We start from the raw sequence: 17,709 nt of genomic DNA on the forward strand, positions 1-17,709 counted from the left end.
AGGCTGATTTTAAAATAGATCTTGAACAGAAAAGAAAAAGAAACTCTACTACAGTGGGCAATACTTATCATTTGGAACCTGCCTTTAATAGACAAGAATATATGTGTTGCAAACACAGCAATGCTACTTGTCACAGCAAATTCAAAAGTGTTAAATGTTTTGGTGTTAATAGTCTTCTTGCAAAAGTAGAGTTAATTTTACTCTAAGCAGAGTCACATTCTTTTAATGTAACTCTGAGGTGTAAAATGATAGTAGTTAAAATCGAGTGTTAAAAATGAGTGTTTCTATGTCAAATCTGGAGGTGTTACAATGGAAACATTAACTCTTGACCTCTTAACTCTGAACTCCTAGAGGGGCTATGACACCAACAGAGTAAATTCACAGACTCCGCCCCCAGCACGGCTCCAATCGAAGCTGAAGTGAAGCCGTTTCAGAACATTTTGCTCTACATATTCGAGTTGTTTGCCATGCTTGGTAAGTCACTTTTTCAAATATTGTTTCAATTATTATTATGAGCTTTTACTTCTGTGGCTCTTTGGAGTTGAGACAAAGCTGTGTGGAAGGCAGTAGCCATATTGCTCGGTGATAGCATAATATTCTGTTTTAGCTAGCTGAAAGGTATTGTTTGCAGGCAAATACCACAGCCTTGAAAAAAAGCTTGCATGTGAATTTTCAGTCAAACTTTTGGTCAAATACACCTAAAACAATGTCTAGAATGTGAAATGTTGGTATAATGGTGCTACTTGAAGCCTGAAAACGATCGCCCATAAAAAAAAAAAAAACACGAGCAAACAGCAGTAGCAGACGTCCTGACTGGATTCTACGTTAGCATAGATCCCTCCAGAGTTTTGTGCACACGGTTTAGGTAAAAATGAAAAAGGTTGAGGTTTTACATTTAGTTCAGTATTACCTGTTGCCTGTGTCCTTGTCTTTTGGGAAAATACTTTACACAAGTAATGGCTCAAAGAGGATTCCTTTTTCTTTTCTTTTTTTACTGTGCTGCAATTGTTTACTGGATTATTTGGGCCGTTAATTAGTGTCAACTAATTTTTATTCAATCTCCGCACAGGATATGCTTGTGAAGATGGAATATGAGGGAGAGCAGAAGTGCGTTGAAGTTCCACAAAGGGATGAATGAAGGACATGCATATTGTATTGAAGAAATAAGTGATGAGAACGCTGTTATTTGCATTTACCATGTCAGACCTTTTGATAAACAAAATTCTAATGAAAGTGAGAACATGTATACTGTTACATCTTTCAGAAAATGTTTTGAAATTGTGGTGCACAGTTCAGAATAAATGTTTTTCAAAAACCATTGCATCTTTTTAGTAAATGTTTATTTCCAAAAGAAATTTCTAGAAGTTCAGAACAGTAAAATTCCTGCTTTTTAGAATGAATTAGAAGATAACTCTTACATAGTTAAACTAAAATACTCTTTGAGAGTTAATATATAAACTCTTAACACCCAGTGTTAAATTATCAACTCCAGACAGATTTGGTGTTTAACACTAAATCAGAGTTAACGTACCAACTCTCCAAAAAGAGTTAAATTAACACTCTCTGGTGTGGACCCATATAGACACTTTAATAGTGTTGAAATCAAATCCGACAGTGTTAATTTGGACATGCTGGATTTGCTGTGTATTTTGAGGGTACACATTTGACACAGGTAAATAGACTCGGGTCTATTTGTCATACATCTGTGCATGAAAGCTAATTTTACTGGATTTAAATCAGAAACTAGATCTTATTTTCTTAGAATATGGGGTGAGCAGCAAATAACGTAACATCTAATTTTCATGTATTAACATTTGCCAGTCACTCAAAACTTTAGCTGAGTGTTTAAAGTAGAGAATTAACCAAAATTGTAGACATTTTCAACTCTTAGTGCACTGATTTTTCTCCTTATTGTGGACATTGCTGCTTGGTTGTATACAGACTCATTCTGGAATAGGTCCTTCACAGGAAAATATGGGGAAAAAGGATTTTTTTCCTGAGTCTTTCCCGTCTGTACAATCCAATCTGTTCTGATGGACAACATTGTGGCTATGTGGAGGTAGATGAGTCTCTTCTCCAACTGGATTGGCAGCTGCTTACAGTCACGATTTTCAATGTGGAGTACCATAATCTGCACAGATGCACAGTCCAGACTGTTTGAACTCATTCTCGGCACTGTGTAAGCTGTCAATGCCACAACGCATCTGAGGACAACCTGCTAGTTTGGAAGAGAGCACTAAAAACTTCATTATAGCTGTTTTCACTTCACAATACATATGTGGTTGTTGTTGTTTGCTTTTTCTAAACATAGCATCTTATTCAGAGTTTATTGTATTTTTTTATTCTAATTATTTTAGTGTGAGTTTATTAATCTCGAATCCCCAAGTGTACATATTTCAGAATATATTGTACTTCAGTACAGAAGAAGAATCAGCAAAAATGTCAATGAATTCAGTATATCATGGGAACGGATTTGTTTAGATAGAATAAAATAAATATGGATAAAATATAGGATAGAAAAACAGTAACTCCTGCACAAAATGGAAGGAAAACTATTTCAAGTGTGTGTGCGTACTTTTCTTTGAATGTAGCTCCCTCAGAGTTGTCTTCTTCACTTTTAATATTGAAGATTTAAGAGATAACTTAATCAAGAAAATGTAATTTTTATGGCACTGCTCCGAAGATACCAATGTCAGTCTGCCGTTCCATATGCTAACTATGGTTTGGCACAATATTTTGAAGCGTTCTCAGAAGATGAATTGCAATGACTTTTGTGATCTACTGACTTTCCCTCCAGCACCACTAAAAGGTTCACTTTATTTTTTTCTTTGAAGGAATAGGCCTCATAAAATTAACACCCTGATGTTAGTAGTCATGACACATAGTAAACTCTTTACTTCTATAATGAATTCTTTTGATGACTGTTCATCATCACAGGTCCCAAAAGCCCAAAGTGTTGTCTTTGGTCAATCCAAATTTCACAAGTTATTGGCTCTGATTCAGTTCAGTTCAAGTTTATTTATATAGCACCAAATCACATCAACAGTCACCCCAAGGTGTTTTATATAGTAAGATAATGCAGAGAAAACCTCCACAATCAGCGAACTTGGTGATAGTGGGAAGGAAAAACTCCCTTTTGAACCAGTCTCAGGGAGGGGCGGCCATCTGCTGTGACCAGGTGGGAATTAGGGGAGGGAGACAGGACAAGAGACACACTGTGGATGAGAACCAGAGATTAATAATAATTAATGGTTAAATTCAGAGTGGTGTGTAATAGTTATTGGGGAAAAAAAAAAGGTGATTGAAGAGTAAACACTTTTGTGTCATGGGGAAACTCCAGCAGTCTAGACCTATTGCAGTGTAATTAAGGGAGGTACTGTGATGTCTTTAAGATAGTATGGGGCCTGAGTTTTTAAGACCTTGTATGTCATGAGAAGGATTTTAAATTTGACTCTGGATTTAACAGGGAGCCAATGAAGAGAAACTAAAATAGGAGAAATATTCTCTTTCTAGTCCCTGTCAGTACTCTTGCTGCAGTATTTTAGATCATCTGAAGGCTTTTCAGGGAGTTTTTATAATCCAGCCTAGATGTAATAAATGCACAAAATCATTTTTCAACATCACTCTGCAACAGATTCAATTCTAATGATCATTTATGACTGAAAACTGTAGAAAGTCCTTGCACTTGAGAAGCTGATGTCAGTTAAGGGTTAATGTTTGACATGCCAGCTATTTATTCTGAATGGAAACTTTATGCAGACAAATAGAGTGGTCAGTGACCATTGGGTGACTGTGCATTCATTCACCGTTTGGCAGGTAGTTGCTTGAGGCTGCTGACTGTCCCTAGGTGACCATTCTTGTGATTATTTTTCCTGGTAGCAGATTGCACCGGTCACCTGTAGACTGCATGGACGATGCTGACTGGAAGTTGGTGCCTTTAATGCAGCTTGCTCAAGACAATCAATTGCCAACTGGTTGGAGAAAATACATTCTGACAGTTGCCAGGGTGTTACTGACCAGTTTCTAGGCCTGCAAGAATGGGTCCTACTACAAGTGAGCAATGTCTACCCAAGCCCTTTTAACCAAAATTGCTTTTTGATGTGTTGATTTGATTTACTAGCTAAATTTGAAAGCTAACTGTTTTCTGCTAAAGCATTTTGAGAAGTCATATACGTGCAAATATTTCCTTTCTACGTAAGGCTCAAATGTGACACTAATATGGTGATTAGTGTAATGCCGGGTCTTGCTGAATGGTCTGCAAAAATACCAGATTAAAACATAAACACAAGCAGGTATAGAAATATATAAAATGAAGCACATTCCATCATACTGTATACAGCCTGCACTCACACATCATCTGCAAACATAAACTCTGCATTACGCCCTCTTGCATTCAAGCTCTTTTGCTCATTCATACTCTCACGCATCAGTTCATTTTGTAATCCCTCTCTCATTTTCACGCTCACATTTTCTGCCTCTGTTTCTATTTCTCTCTGAAAAACTCAGCCACCCCTGCACGCACACATTCATAGCTTAGCTGCCACAGTGACTAATGAGAATATGTGACAGCGCTGGCGGTAAGTGAGACAGAGAGCAAGTGGAATCGAAGGACACCTGAATTTGTCATTGAGGAAATGAGGGGTTACAGGGTTCAGTGCTTTCAACTTCCTCCTGCCTGACCAATGGCTGATGAGTATTTAGAATAGAGTTACAGACAGGGAAGACCACATCTGAAAGACCCAGATATGAATGTGACCTCTGTCTTTTTTATATTCATTTATCTTTATCCAGTTTGCTTTCCTGCACATCGAGCTCTGCCTTAACTCGGGCCTTCCCCTCTTTCTAGCTATTTCACCAGCTCGCTTTCCATCAACTCAATCATTCCCTGCTTTTCCCTTCCCCTTTGGTATTCATTTACTGTCTCTTCACCATCAAGCACTCTTTGTTTGTCTCTCCATAGTCTCTGTCCCTACGCTGTTATCATCTATTCTACCCTTCGTCTTCCTATTTCCTCTACTCATCTACCCTTTTTTTTCTTATCCACACGCTCATATTTCTCTGTCTATCCATTTCTCTGCCTGTTTTTCTCAGGTGGCAGAGCAGATTAGTGCTTAGTGAGACCATCCCATTACTGTAAGGTTACAGATTCATTCTCAGAGGCAGACAGTGTGCGCATCAACATCCATGAGTCCTGTCAAAATGTCCTTGAACAAAATGTTGAATATACACCTGCACAGTCATTTTACGTCGGCCTTGATAAAAGCTGACTGTCAAAATTGTAAAATTTTGCTTTTACTGCCCTTGACGTTATTCGTATTGCATTCATTCTGTACTTTCTACTTCATCCGTCATAAGGGCTGTTATTACACTAAACCAGTATTTCGGGCAGTATGGGTGTAGGCTTGTGGTCTGTTTCTGATATGTCTTTACATCTAAAGAGATAAAAGGTTGCTTTTAGAGCTCCAACCAGTCATACTTTATCACTTGTAAGCGGACCAATAATTTGGTCACGGAAACAGTATAAATATAGTGGTGAAAGAACTCAGTCCTAGTTTCTCAGAGTACTTAAAAAAATAAATAAAATGCCAGTATCCAAAAGTATATGGTACCAGCTGGACGGCCCAACAGATTGTGAAAGCAGGACAAGGTGTCGCGTGTGTGCCATGGCGTCAGGACAGTCTTCTATTTATATTTTTTATTGCCTCACAGCAATAAGGTTCCTGGCTTGAACTTCCTGGTCAGCTGAGGCCTTTCTGTGTGGTGTTTGCATGCTTTCCCCATTATTTTTAAAGATATTAAGGTCCCATAAGTCTGCAAAGTTTCAGCCCAGATCATTTATTATTCAGTGACTGCATCCCCCTGGTTTTGCAGCTGTTACAGTGCCCTTTAAATCCAGCTGCTGCCCAAGCCCATTTCACAAAAGGGTCTATGAGTGCTTGACATTAAAAGCTAATGTTAGTAGTCCAGATGTTTTACTAGACATTTATAGGTTTTATGAGCCTTAATAGGAACCGTGTATACCTTAGTCACTGTACATAAACAGTGTTATTGTCCGCCTGTAATACACACAGATCTGGACCTCGGTTGCTATCTCCAGAATTTTTTCCACTCGATTCTTGATGCAACTTCTCACAAAACTTGAAATCATCCATTGATCTGCATATGCAGGTGAAGTACACCCCGGGTAGGTCATCAGTCCATTGCAGGACAACCACAGACAAACAGGCAGATGATCCTTTCAGCTTATGGCCAATTTAGTATTGCTACTTAACCTTAGATTGTGGGAGGAATGCAAAGTTCCAGATAAAAAAGGTTCAAACCCAAAGCCTTCTTGCTCTGAGGTAACTGTATAACCCGCTGCAGCACAGTGCCTGAAATCAGGCCAGTAGTTTTTGACAAACCAGCAAATAAGCAGGAGAGATCCTTAATATAGAGACTGGGATTTGTATGCCTGCAGTAGTCTAAGGTGCCACTGAGATGTGATTTTCCTTCATAAGTGAGATTGCTTTCATTTAGAAGAAAAATTCTCCCTTATCATCTTATATCAAACAAATGAACAAATCTTCTTGTAAGTGGAGAACAAAATGAGGTTTTGTCTTCTTTCTGCCAAGTGTCCTAGAAGACCGTTTGCCACATCCTTCTTATCTGGCGTTCATAGGTTTATCTCTTGGAGAGAAAATATCTTTTTTTTTTTTGAAGAGATGAAAGGCATCAATAGCAAAAGGCTTTGATTGTATGAAAGCTCCTTGGAAGCGTCTGTCAAGTGCTTAAAGTGCGAAGAAGCAGCTTGCAAGTGTAATTTATAATTTATTTTCTTGATAATTATAAATAGATGCTTGTGAGTGGTTTGCATCTTTGCTTTGGGCAGTATTCCATCACATCAGAGGGGGCGCGTGATGGTGTGTACATGATCTCTGTATGTATCTATTGAGCCCAACGTTGGCATATGCTCCAAGGCCGCTGCTTTCATTAAATAAGCTTTCAGTTTGACTTGAGAAGAGTTTAACACGTTCTATGCAAAACAGCTAACAAACCAACTCAAAGAAAGACAGCACGATCGTGAATAATTTCATGAATTTCTCCTCATGTGGCCCACTCTGTCAGACGGTGTGTTTCTTTATGCAGCAAGTCATGATTCGAGCTTTAGGAAGAGATTTGTTTTTGTCACAAATCAAAAGGTATTCTTTCTGAGATTACAGGGACACCATAAGTTTTCCTTTGAAACTTGTCACAAAGGCAAGGCCTCTCCCATCCTCACCGCATGCTCTAAACACAAGAGAGGACAAAAAAATCCATAGTCACACTTTTTTGAGTTAGAGATGCCAAACAGCTTCCTGCATTCATTTGAAACTTAAATTACATGTTGGTATTAATATGTACAGTATACATTAATATTTATGAATTCAAAGTGCATATATTAACATTCATGCAGTTGTCCCTGTGTTTGCCTCTATGCTTGTTTGACTGTGTGCCTGCCACCCTTCTGAGTCGATGAGTGAACCTTTCTAGGGTAACCTCTAACACTCACCGGTCAATATTACAGCAATTACCACCAAAGCATAAAATATCAATATATGGCATTTTTTTAGAGGTCAAACTAGAATTTTGTTGACCTGAGAACCCACACCAATATGAGCCGCCTGACGATGTTCGATCTAAAGTAAACTGTTAAGTAAGACTTTAATAGTCATTGATTTTTATAATGCAATCATTTGGAAAGTTAAAGGCCTCCCAAACTGGCTTTGCCATTCAGCTTGTTATTACAAGTGATGGAATCCCTAGATGTGTGCATAAATTCCTGCTAAATTTCAGTTGTTGCTATTTTTTTCCGCCTCATGCTTGTTTGAAGGGGGTGAGGATCTGTTAGAATGTGAGGCCATGTCCACATGTAGAAACCTTTGGATGAGATTTTAGCAGCTGACAGGGGAGTGGATCCAATGCATGACATAGACCGGGATTAAAGCCCAATGAGCCAACAAGTCATTAACAAGTGAGTCAAGCAAAGCGAATAATTATAGTAATCAGCAGGCTAAAGGTAGAATTTTTACAAAAAGTCATAAGTAGGGAGCTCAATAGTGACATGAGGGTAAAGAACAAGAAAATGAAACCAAACCAAGAGGAGCACTGGGAAGGCAACGCTGACACTAGGAATGGACAAGAAAAACACATGAAAATGGCTTAAAAGCTTGACAGCTAAGTTATACAAAGACAATGTGGCAACTGGGAGGTGAACAGCTGGTGCAATGTATATCTACTGAGGGGGTCATTAACTGAGTGAACACAGGTGTGACACAAAATGAGTGGGGAACAGAACAAAGGATGGAAGCAAAACTAACAGCAGTGCCAGGGATTAGAAAAAAGGAAGAAGACACAACCAGAAATGAACAGACCTGAAATCTAAAACCATGACAAGCATGCTTCACTGGGTTTCCTCACACCTCAGGGTTTCTGGGCTCCTAGGGTACGTGCGATAAATCCTTCTACGGCTTTATTAGGACTAAATGGGGGGAAAATAACACAAAGGAACAATGTTCAGGGTTAGTGAGACTCATGAGGGTTAGTGAGACTTGATTTTATTACAATAGAGATTAGCTCATTCATAATTAAGACGGAATACTTTTTGAAGATCGAGCGTTCTGCGTTTGAAGTTTTTTCTAAAAGACCTGTGCTTTTGTTTACTAGCTAAGGGTAAGTTTATAGTCTTTACAATGCACAGTCAATGATCAGAGGAGCTTTATAAATTTTTAATTGAATATGTGATATTTCTGATGAAAGATAGGGTATTTTTAGTGATGTCAGTCAGCATGAAGATAAATAAATCAGCGGGAAGGAAAAAGCAAGAAGAGAAGGAATACGGATATCGTTTAAAAAGTTGCACTCATGCTACACTATTTCCATTTCCAACCTTTTCTTTAATTTAGCATGGTGAGCTTTTTAATTTGACTCGCCATGAGGCTTCTAAAGTAGCCTTATAATCATCTTTGAATACTTTTAAGTAGGAAAACAAAACTGTGAGGCTTAACAGTGTGATTTAGATCACTTTGGAGCTGTAGGGTTTCATCATTTCGGAGACGGGCTCTTAACTGGTGCTGCTTAAAGAGGCTTGTGGTTAAACCACAAAATGTCAAATATCAAAAAAGGTGTATAAAGAAGGTAACAACAGCTTTTTTTGATCTTGAAAACCAAGACGACTGTCTTTGAACAGATGGAAATGTTAAAATTGAGGTCCATCCATAGATTCATGTTCTCTCTAAGCAGAGAAGCTCAGACCTTGTCTTCCCTGGCCAACTCTACAAGCTCATCCAGGGGACACACCGAGACATTCCCAGGCCAGTCAAAAGATGTCATTTCTCCACTTTGCCTTTCGTGAAAGATGCCCGGAACACCTCACATGCCCTAGGAGGCATCCACTGGCATCTTAATTGATGCCCTAATGAGGTGTAGCAGCTCTACTCTGAGCCCTTCCTAAATGACCAGACTCTTCACCCTGTCTCTAAGGGAGAGCCCAGCAACCCTTCACAGGAAGCTTGTTTCTGCTGCTTGTATCTGCAGTGCTATTCTTTAGGTCACCACCCACACCTCGTGACTGCGGTGAGGTCAGGTCAGGAAGGTAAATTGACAGCTTTGCTTTCACACAACTCTCTCTGGACCAAATCAGATCAGTAGAACACCTGAGTTACGAATGATTTAACATGTGACTTCACTGACCTGAGAAGTGAATGTGTGCTGTGCACTCAGTGCTTTACTCAGTAACATTTATTGTGGCTTCGGCATGGAGGAGAGATAACATCACTCAGTTCTAAAGGCTATCCTCAACATTTATGCCATTACCCCAGTCTACACTCCTTTCCTGATTAGGCAAAAGACTTGGACTAACCTTAAGTCTAAAAAGGAACAGCCTGGTCCTGTCGTCTTCAGTTAGATAGAGAGAATCCCTGACAGGCCTTCAGGTTTCCACAGACACATATATGAGACACCTGAGGTCAACTGTAGTGTCAGGGCATCGCTTTTCAAAAAAGGCCACACTGTATGTGACCCCATGAGATCTAACGAAATTGAGAGATCTGCTCTAAGCTGAAAAATCAATAAGAAGGTGTCACAATCGCTTGTCATTAGAACCTAGGAGGGGCTTGACTTGACATGATTGATTCTCACCAGACCAAGGTGGGGTTTGTTTGTGACTTGAAGATGAAACCTTGAGATGTGTAGGTGACTTGGCACAGAAATACTTTACACCACAGCTCTCCAGCTGAGCTAGGGTCCCTTCAGTCTGTGAAGAACTAAAATCAACTCAAATCAATTTCACCATTATGGGGCTTTGTTAGAAGCCATGGTTATTTCCCTTGTTTCAGTACTAACATGATTACTTCAAAAACACAGAAGAAACAACAAATTGCACTTTGAGAGGGCTTGTTCAATTAATAATAAGATCTTCTCTCCACATTAATGTCGATCAGCTATAAGCACATTAGCTACAGTCATGAATCCACAGTAGAGGAAAGCAAGCATGGAAATTTTGGGGGTCGCTATGGCTCAGGTGGTAGAGCAGGTCTACCGGCTCCTCCAGTCCATGTGTCAAATTATCCTTGGGCAAGATACTGAACCCGGAGTTGGCCCCAATGTATCCGTCAGAGTGCGTGTGTGTGTGAATCTTAGATAAGTCTCTAAATAAAATGTGTGTGATTGATGTGTTGAATGAAATGTGTAGTAATAGGGAGCTCAAGTTGAATAGAATGGTGTTGTATGAATACCACTCCATTCCCCAATAAAAGCTAAAAACTTCAAAACATTAACACAAACATACATTCTTATCTCTTCCTCTTCTCTCTGAAGGGCAGCTCTTTGTCCTTGAGTGTTTCTATCATCAAAAAACCAGATCAAAATCGACGTTTCGGGAGGTCCAATATAATTTCAGCTATTCACAAAGAGCCAGAGTGAAAGACAGTTCACATCTCAGTGTGTTGGCATTATCTGTTTATACAGAGAGACGTAAATATACAAGCACGCGGGCTAACCAGCACGGTGGTTATCACAAAGTGGGCTCTTTGTGTCAGCGGGTCCGTGGGACGGACAAACAGACCTGTGTAAATGATGCGTGTTGCGAAACCGCTGCTGCGGAATGAAGGTCACCGTTTTAGCATATCTTATTGTGCTGCATGAAACAGCAACGCGGCTGCATGAATAATGCATTCGGAGATGAAGTTGTCATGTTTGATGCCGCGGAGTTGAAGTGCAACTTATTATTTCAGGAGTTGATTGGCAGATGATAATGACAAGCGGTGTCGTGGATTGGCTGTTTGATGTCACGCGCTCCTTTGATGTTTGGCTGGGGGGGGGGGGGGGAGAAGCAGGATCAAAAACAAACAAACATAAATGTGCACGAAATCATGACAAGAAAATTAAAGTTTGTCCGTGGCACTTGACTTTCTGAAGTTTGCTTAAAGGAGCAATTATGCTGTCAATAATAGGTCAAACTTGTATTTTTTTCAAACAATATTTTTTCTTGTTAATGTAAAATTTGAAGGTCCTCAACAGTATTCCTTCCAAAATCTTTCCCACTCACACCCTGACATCCTGAATTAAATGCTCCCAGACAAGGCGGCTAAAGAAGTGTGTGTTTACCTTGTCAACAAGAAAAACAAGCACATTGCCTGCAGCAACTATTTAGGAGCACTAACGCGCTTGTCAGAGTAAGAGCAAGTGTTACTGCCTGCCTGACAAATGTACAAACATAATATTGAATGTAGCACTACAATATGCAACCACATAACAAATAATATCTCGACACAGTTTAAAAATGCCCGTGTTAGCTCTTCTGTCTGTAGCATAGACTATCCGAACCTCATTTGACAATCACAAAGCCATCATTCACTGACAAAAGCAAGTATTATACTTCATGCACAGGGAGGGGAAGATGTAGCACACAACCAAACCTCGTGTCTCGCAGGTTAGAGGCACCTGGGTTGATCTGCCTGCTCTCAAGTTGTAATCCTTGTTTGATTTCTGTCCTTGTTGAGCGTGGTTTAATTCTTTGTCAAATACCCAGAAACATGAATGAAAGGCTGGAGGTGCACAGCCTGTTGCTCCTCGCTCCATCATGTTCCAGCTCTACATAAAACAATTATTAGCTGGTTTTCAATTTTTTTTCAAAATGTTTTTGTTTCATTTTTTCTCTTTTATCTATTTTTAGATACATGATGAATGACTAAAGTAATCGGCTGTGGGTGGACAATAAACTGGACTGGTCATGCAACACAGAGCACCTGTATAAAAAAGCCCAAAGCCGACTGTACTTCCTCAGGAGGCTGAGGTCTTTTAACATCTGCAGGAAGCTCCTGAGGATGGTTTACCAGTCAGTGGTTGCTGGAGTACTTTTCTATGCTGTGGTGTGCTGGGGGAGCAGCACAGCAAAGAAGGACTCATCCAGGCTGGAGAAACTGATCAGGAAGGCTAGCTCTGTGGTCGGCATGAAGCTGGACACTAAAAAAGCTGCTGGACATTATGGACAATGCCAGACATCCTCTGCACACGGCCATTAACAACCAGAAGAGTCTGTTCAGTGACAGGTTGCTTCTCCCCAAGACAAGAACTAACAGACTTAAAAACTCCTTTGTCCCACACGCCATCAGACTGTTTAACTCCTCTCTGGAGGGGAGAGGGAGGGGAAACAGGAGGACAAAGGAGGGGGGAACAACTAAGCTGTAGTGCCTCTTCACCTCACTGTGCAATACCTTGTGCAATACTTTTGTTAATAGTCAACAGTGCAATAGACCTCAATACTTGAAATGTGCAATTCACTTGTATTTTTATTTTTTTATTCCTATTTATTCTATTTATCCCCTTTGTATATTTTATTTATATTTGTCCCTGTATTTATATGTGTGTGTGTGTGTGTGTGTGTGTGTGTGTGTGTGTGTGTGTGTGTGTGTGTGTATATAATATTCTGTAACTGTAACTTCTGTCGGTGCTGTGCTTTTGGAAACCGAATTTCCCAGAGGAACCCACCCGAGGGATTAATAAAGTTTTATCTTATCTTATCTTAATCGCTAACGACAGTGATGAATACAGGTTTCATGCGGTTGCTCCTGTGAGTTCCCCAGGGGTGAAAATGGTGGACTCTGTCATTTAAAATTGAGACTACAACAGAATAAGAGGTGCAATTACTTAATTTGAGTACATTGAATTGCTCTTTTAGGGGGGGAAAAGCTGATCCCAAAACATGGTTTGATTTAATTACAGTTTTATTAAGATTAAAACTTGCAAATACATTTTTAATGGGAAGATTACAGTTGGCTCAAATGAGGCTGTTTATGAAAAGTCAAGTGGTAAATTGTTTAAAACTGCAGCAGCATAGAACAGGAAAGCACAGATCCAGTCTACAGCTCAGGCTGACGGTGTGGGGGATATTTTAATGGCACTCTTTTGAACTCTTACAACCGGCTGAGGTTTATTTTGACAGAGAGTTCAGGGCCTCCACAGTCACCAGATCTCAGCCCAACAGAGAAGCTTTGGGTTGTGCTGGAACAGGAGATTTGCTTCTTGGATGTGCAGCTGACAAATCTGCAGCACCTGTGTGATGCAATCACATCAATATGGAGCAAAATCGCTGAGGAAGGTTTTTGACATCTTGCTGAATCCATGCCACAAAGAATTAAGGCAGTTCTGAAGGCATAAAAAGGTCCAACACAGCACTGACAAGGTGCACTTAATGAAGTGACCCTTGAGTATGTAGCAGTCTGTTCTTTTTGTTACTATTTTTTTTGAGGTGTCACCTCAGCATCTTTTTCCTTTTTTTAATCAAAAGCTCCTCAAGGTTGTCTTTTTTGTGAATCCTTGTTTTTCTTCCTCTCCCACCTTCTAAAAGAAAAGATGTATTGTGAGGTTGTCAACATGACTTCTTATTATGGAGTTAAGTGAGTATAAAATTGACTTTGGGCCAGAATGTGACAACTCTGAAACCAATTGCAGTTTGAGTCTGCGGGGTTGCTTCTCACTGTGTGCGTGTGTCTGTGAGAGATATAGAAAGCATGCCTTTGCATATTCTCGTGTTTCATCATCATGTCCGCTGCTGACGACATGAGAGCTAGTGTGAAAATCGGTAACAAATTTGTCTTTCAAGTTTCAGATCTAAAGGGCACAGGAGAGTATAATGTTACCCTTTGAGTTTCTTACTAACACGTGTGTGCCAACTACTTGATTACTTTACAAAACACTGTTGTTGTGCAGGGAGACGGTGTAATCAGTTTTAAGCAGCATTTACGCCCACGTTGTCCGTATTGTCACCGGGATACATGTCAGTTCTTGTATAAAGCTGACAATAACTGTCTTTTTATTTTCTATGTATTTTAAGCTATATTTATCGATCCACACAGGCCTTTATGACATTATGCAAAGCCTATTGTGTCTAAATGGGGCCGATGGCGCGATATGGCAGCCTCGCTTCTGTCAGTCTGTCCCAGGGCAGCTGTGGCTACAACTGTAGCTGCCTCCACCAGTGTGTGAATGTGTGTGTGAATGAATAGTGGAATTGTACAGCGCTTTGGGTGCTGTAGAGATGAGAATATTATTTTACTGTTACTATTCATAATCATTATTATTACTGCATATCTTATGATTTATCATTATCATTTCATTAGAGCATTTATTGAAACTGTTGATGTTAAATTAAAGTCTGTATTTCAGGTGTTAGCATAAACACATAATAATCTTTCATTGCAGGTGCAACTGTAATCATGTTATACACATATTGAATTTTTGTGCTAATTAAAGAGCTGCCCTCAGCAGCCTGCTGCATTGGAGTTTGCCTGGTAACAGATGACTCAAACGGAGTCAGGAAGTATACTTCTAAAATGTCTTTGTTTTTTGAGTGAGGTCATGTACTGAGGTTAAAACACAGACACATGGGCTGCCTGCACACATGCACAGTATATAGACTTGTTTTTCTTGTAAACGGCATGCTCATGTTCTGTTCTGAAGTGCAGCAAGTGGAATAACAGGAAGCATGTGGCGGGTGGTGGAGGAACAGAGGAAGGAACTGTTCTTTTTTAGAATATGTCCTAAGACAGAATTACTGGAACATGCATATGTTTTTATCTGCTTGGACGCACAAGGGGGCGTTATATTTCCTGATACCCTGATGTTATATATATCACACCCCATTTATTGATCGAGGCTGATGTTTTGCAGAGCTCATCTTCCCACATATGTGTTTTAATAAAATCATTGTTTTGACGCACAATGGACCTTCAGTCGTATGTCTCTTCCTCAAATCACGAATCAGGACAGTGCCTAGAAAAGCGCTATATGAATGGAATCCATTATTAAATTTAGACCTATATTCTGTATATATCAGAGTTTTAACATCCTGTCAATTCCTGGATGGATTCCTGTTGTTTTTTTCAATTCATCTTGCAGGAACTAGCCACTGCAAGTGTCCAAGCTCTTGTTAGAGAAGCTTTACCCCTCAGTGAGCTGTAGATCTGCCCGTCGAGGCACTCCACACAAAGTTCAATCAATTTGATCTTTGACCCTCTTTGCTGATGGCCTTTATAGGGGCAGCTTCTGAGTTTACACAAGCTGACAAGAGAGGGAAGAGGGAGGCTGAGGAGCATTATAACACCCCAGAAATCCACTTTCCCGTGTCCCCCGAGTTCCAAAGGGGATTTTAAAATATATATTTTGTTCCCTGTCACAGCAAGCATGTTGTATAGGGTATTAATGTAGCTGAGAATTTGAGATTGAGGTTGTATAAGTTATGTGCTGAGTCCTCTCTGTAGAAACATTGCAAAATTACATGATTACCCTCACCACAACCGAGGCAGGGCAGGTGCTGTGCTGACAACCAACAATAAATGCAGTAAATCAACACCTTGCACACCTTTCTTTTGAGACATATATATATAAATAAAAATGAAACTGCAGTACTCTGTTTTTGTGATGACTGGTCATCTGATAAAAACAACAGTTGATGTCACATGTGCTCTGGTGAAAAAGGTCAGTTGTTTTCAACTTTTGAAAGTGCTCTGCTCAGCCAAAAAAGCAGCTTGGTATAGAGCTTTTTTAAAGGGCAGCCACATTCTGAGCATCTGATTGTTTTTTGTAAAACACACACACACACTGAAAAATAAGTTGCCGTCTGCTCTGTTCTGGGACACGCAAATGAGATGGATTTCTGTATCAACTGAGAGAACAGGGGAAAAAGAGGGAAAGAGAATAACAGCGGTAAATGGGAAGGAGATAAGTAGAGACAGAGAAGTGAGATTTAAAGGAGTGAAAAAAGAAAACTACAAAGAACGCATGTGAGAGGAATAATGCAAGAGAAGTAAGGAGGAGGAGAAAGAGCTCAGAATAGCGTAACCGAATGAATGAGAACGAAGTGAATAGAGAGACAGAGAGGAGGTGAGATTGCAGATGTCATGTTGATGGATGGGCTGACATTTCCCCTACCCTCACTAATGTTGTCCCACTGCTGACACTGCTACTGTACACTAACACGCAGGGACACGCATACACTCTTAAAGTTTTATCTTTATTGAATCCTAAACACACACATTGACACGAGTGTGTTCCCCTGCTATCAGCCAGTCATGGCCATGCTTTTAGCTTTTCTACTTTTATCGTCATCACATTTGTTTTGCTTTTAATGCACACAAGTGTCATCTGTACCAGCAGATATCAGGGCATAATCCAACCAGTAAGGCTTTGGGATTGTGTCTCTACTTCACAACATCAAACCTACTCTGATCTGTTAACTACATAAACTGGACTACAACAAGCGAGCAATCAATCCTAACTCATATTTTCAGTGGGATACCTAAAAGAGGCACCAAAAGTAGGTCTCCAAGCCGATTTGGGAAACCAGCAACAAGGATGCCTTGAAATATGGTCCAGCTTTCTATCAGCTGCTCCTTTCACTGTCCTTGTTTTCCAGGTAATATTTTAAAAGTACAATGTGTGATCCAGTTTAATTGTAGAAGTTCCACTTCCTGCTACAGATAGTTTAGGGTAAAACACGAGGTGCATTATTGCAGCCATCTAAAGGGTTTCAGTATAGTCACTTCCTGTTTTGTTTTGAATGTACAGTGGAACCCCACCTTACGAAGACCCCATTTAACGAAAAATTAAAGTTACGAAGGCACTTAAAGGCAATATTTCTGCCCGTGGTACGGCAAAATGCCCACGTAACGAAATACATGAAATAGAAAATTTAAAAAAATTAAATTAAATTCCATAATTTTATGTACACGTATGTATGCATGGATATGTATGCTTTCTTCAACCTCCGCCACCTCCACCAAGAACTTCGTCTTCAGCCAGCATCGCCTCACTCAAAAGGCGATGGAAAAAGGTGCTTTGACTTACGAAAATTTTGACTTACAAAAGACCCTCGGGAACGAATTAATTTCGTAAGTCGGGGTTCCACTGTATTTGTTTTATTGCCTTCACTTCTACTTCCTCCCTTTGTTTCTGTTTTATGCCAATTTTCTGGCACAACTCTGTGCCGTCAGTTAATCACTCTCCCACTATACATAAAAGCACGCTTCATATATCCCTCAGTCTGTCTCAGCACTTTTATGAATGTTCCAGCATTTTCCAGTATTGCAGTTATTCTCTCATGTATGACCTTGTGCCATTGTTTAACTTCTGCTTTTAGACTGATCCCTTCGCCACACTACTGCCTACTCACGTATGACCCCAGTTATGATCGTC

Source organism: Rhamphochromis longiceps, linkage group LG8 (genome assembly GCF_057381845.1).
Source record: "Rhamphochromis longiceps isolate RC_006_pf linkage group LG8, R_longiceps_female_GT1.1, whole genome shotgun sequence".
NCBI lineage: Eukaryota > Metazoa > Chordata > Actinopteri > Cichliformes > Cichlidae > Rhamphochromis > Rhamphochromis longiceps.